Genomic DNA, 3,914 nt, shown 5'->3' with positions numbered 1-3,914 from the left:
TGCGTACCTTGGATCAAACATATCTCCTAGTGTGAATAAAACGGTTTTCATTTGCTTTTTGGTGGGGTAGGGACTACAACATCCATACCCTTGGAGAAATGCTTACAAATTCAGCATTTGACTTTTCCTACGAACTACATTCAATTAACTCTTGTTTATCCACATGTGATTTATCTGCTGCAAAATTTAAATGAAAGACTGTCCTTTTCTGATTGCTCAGTTTATGCCTCAGCCAGATCACATATGTCTTATAAGAAAAAAAAATTCATGTGATGTGCTTCAAATTAAAATTTCTTTTGTCATGTCTGCATTGTTGCTTAGCTCCAGGAAGACAGCAACCAGTAACTTTAGGTAATGGCACTTATTAACTCTTATTACAGCTTCTGTGATTTTCAAGGAGGGGAAGTCTCTAGTCTATATGTAAAGCTACAACCCAGTGAGTTCTCATTTCTAAAGAGTGCTCCTCATGTACCAATATCCTCTCCCTTAACATTTCTACCCTCTTTCTTTCCATGACCCCAAAAGCAAAGAGAAACATTTCAGCAGAGAATGTGGCCAGGTTAGAACTCCTGCAATCACATTTTATCCTAACTCAGATTTAACAGTTACCTTCGAGATTTAAAAGTTATGTAGTTTATCTAATTACTACATGTAGCCAGGCATAAAATGCATACTTCAGAATTAGCTCTTAAGAGAAAATCAAATAGATGAGTGAATACTCCAAATACCAGTTTCCTTGTATTATATCACCAATCTGAATGTATGTACTGAAGGCCATTAAAAATTGAAAAATTAAATTCATTTACAAAGTTGTAAATGTTGGCCATTGAGTCAACCTGAATATTCTTTCATTATGCTATTTGTCAGAGCTCTTTTCTTTCTTTTGGAGTCCTGGCCCATCGTCCATACTTTGTTTTTTGGCTGTGCATCACATCATGCGGAATCCTGCCATCCTCCACTCTTACTCTCAGATCACTTCTGAATCAACACTCTGCTGCCCAGAATCCAGGTAAAAGGGAGAGGTATCACAACTAGTCAGGGATGGCAGTGGAAAAGAAGGAAATATTAACACTTTGTCATACACCTGAATCTAACACATGTTGTGAATCAACTATACTTCAAAAAATAAAACATAGGAAATACTTGAACTTGGAACTCTGGATATGTGGAGAAAGGGCTGTGTACCTGGATACGTCTATAGTCAAGTCTAGACAAGCATCCGAATAACCCAGATCTCCAAAGGAAAGGCCAGGATTTTAACACTTAATGTTTCCACCATAATTCACTAGATGATTACAAATGCAGTTTACTGTGATTAGAGATCTACAGTAGAGAATAACAGACTTTGGATCAGTATACTATACCCATCCAAATTCTTTGAAATCTACTGTATTCAATGCGCATATATGGAGCCAAGGCCTATACAGTCAAACTGAAATGCAGAGGATATAATGTATATAGACGATGCAGATATAAAAATATGCACAGGGAAACAGGGTGGGGTGGGGACCAGCGGAGGACAGGAAGAGGAAGTGCTGGTTTCCATGCACTTCCATGCACTTCCTTAGAGGAGTTCCTCAGCAAGCTCGATGCATTTGCTTAGAGAGTTCTAAGCAAACTCTCCCAAAATCAAATTATCTGGGTAATTATTCAACCTGAAGCTCATGTCTCTTTTTCCTGTATTGACAAGTCCTATATGTTTGCACAAGCTTGACCTAAGGAATTTGGAAGGTCATTGACTTTTTAGTGGGCTGATGAACATGTATATGAAAATCCTGTTTTCAGAGTTTTGCTTTATTGCTAAATACTTAATTGTGACTCTGAATGTGCTTTGATTCTGCTTTCACCAACTCTCAAAGGAACTGGGATGTATAAATTATTAGTGAAATGCATACATATAAGGGCTCTATCATTTTCAAACTATGAGGAAAATAGTAGTCCCCTATCTTTGGAAGTTCCAGACATCTCCTTCTGCCTTCATTGACATATTACTCTTTCCTCTCCTAAATGGAAACTCATCTCATTCAGAAAGGCCCCACATAATCGGAAATGCCAACTGGAAGCTGTCACTTTTTATTTCTAAGCAGCACCTCTCCCAGCTCACCGTGCTAATATTCCACAGAAGTTTGTGGCACTGGCCCACTGGAAAGAATACTAGCTGGGGCCTCCTCAATCTCCTGTATTACTGTGTCTCTTGGACTGAATCTCTCACTAGTACCTGCAGAAAGACTGGCTAAGTTAAAGTTTGTCAAACTGACATGAAAGGAATTGGTGTCCTTTCAGCTGGGTTTATCAAAGTTTTAAGCTCTCAAATTATGAGACATGGAAGCTGAGCCTGTGGCCCAGGTGATTTTTAAAGTTCCTGCCAGCTACAAATCTATAAATAAAGAAGTGATGATGCCTTGAATCTGGGCTCAGCATTTTCTTAAATGTATGCTTTGGGGGCTTCCCTGGTGGCTTAGATAGTAAAGAATCTGCCTGTAATGCTGGAGACTCAGGTTCAATTCCTGGGTCAGAAAGATCCCCTGGAGAAGTGAATGGCTACTCCAGTATTCTTACCTGGAAAATTAAAAAAAAAAATATCCCATGGACAGAGGAGTCTGGCAGGCTACAGTGCATGGGATTGCAAAGAGTCTGACACAACTGAGCAACTAACACTTCTAACTAATCTATGCTTTGGTCAAATGTTTATTCTCTCATACCTCAGTTTTCTCATCAATAAATCTGTGATGTGGCGATCATAGATTAAGGTCTGGAGAAAATATTTTTTAGATAGACGAACAGCAAATAAGAAGGCCTTGGTCGGGGAATGAAGCTTGCTGTGTTTGGGAGCTCACAGGTGGTAGAGCTGCAGCGTCATGATCAGAAGGGAGCATGAAACAAGGTGAAATCGATGAGGTAGGTAGATGGTATGGAATTGTGTTCCTCCAAAATTCATGTGTTGAAGCTCTAAATGTTAATGTGACTATTTGGAGACAGGTTATTCACCGAAGTAATTAAGGTTAACTGAGGTCATAAGCCTGGGAAGAGTAGGACATAACAGGTTAAGCATCCTTTTAAGACAAGTCAGTAGAGAACGCTTTAGTCACCTGAGGATGCAGTTGGAAGGCAGCTGTCTGCAAGCCAAGAAGAGATTCCTCACCAAGAACTGAAATGGCTGGACCTCTATCTGAGACTTCTAGTCTCCATAACCATAAGAAAATTCATTTCTGTGTTTTTATTACTACACAGGCTGTAGTATTCGCTTGCAGCAGATTGAGCTAAGACAGCAGACTATACTGGGCCACAAGGGCCACAGTAGGAAGCTGAGTTTTAAGAGAGTTGTGCTGAGTCCAGGGTTTCACAGCTCACATAAGTCAGCTGTTCAGGTTTCAGGAATTTTGTAAACTGTTAACTGTCAAATTCAAAGCTAAATGTTGTCTATAACAATAGGAATATTTACAGCAAGGAAACTGGCAAATACTATAAATCAAGGCTCTTCTCTCTCTTCCCAAAACCCCCTTCCAAGAGAACCAGTTGGCAACTATTCAGAACACTAATGAGGTATGTGTAATTTAAGTTCAACCATTTGTCACTGGAGGGTTTAAGCAGGATGATGAGTTGACCTAATTTATATTCTGAAGTAATCACATTGGCCACTCTCTGGAGAATGGTTCCTGGGGCATGAGAGTGTAGGGCCAGGGGATTCAAGAAGAAAGACTTGAGTCCGGATCATCTGACCCAAAAGGCCAGCGATCACTTTACTGTCACAGCAGAGGACACCTTTAGTACTCCCTTCCTGAGCCTATAGAACCTTATAGAAAATATGCTTCTTTAATCTTTTGCTCAGGCGCCCAGTTTCCTAAAACTTCAATCAGAAACCAGCTCTCCTCTTTACCCCAAATTACCATCAGGATCAGGCTTCATAGATGAGA

The sequence above is a fragment of the Capra hircus genome, chromosome 10 (genome assembly GCF_001704415.2).
Source record: "Capra hircus breed San Clemente chromosome 10, ASM170441v1, whole genome shotgun sequence".
Lineage (NCBI taxonomy): Eukaryota > Metazoa > Chordata > Mammalia > Artiodactyla > Bovidae > Capra > Capra hircus.
Note: the sequence above shows the minus strand (reverse complement) of the source record.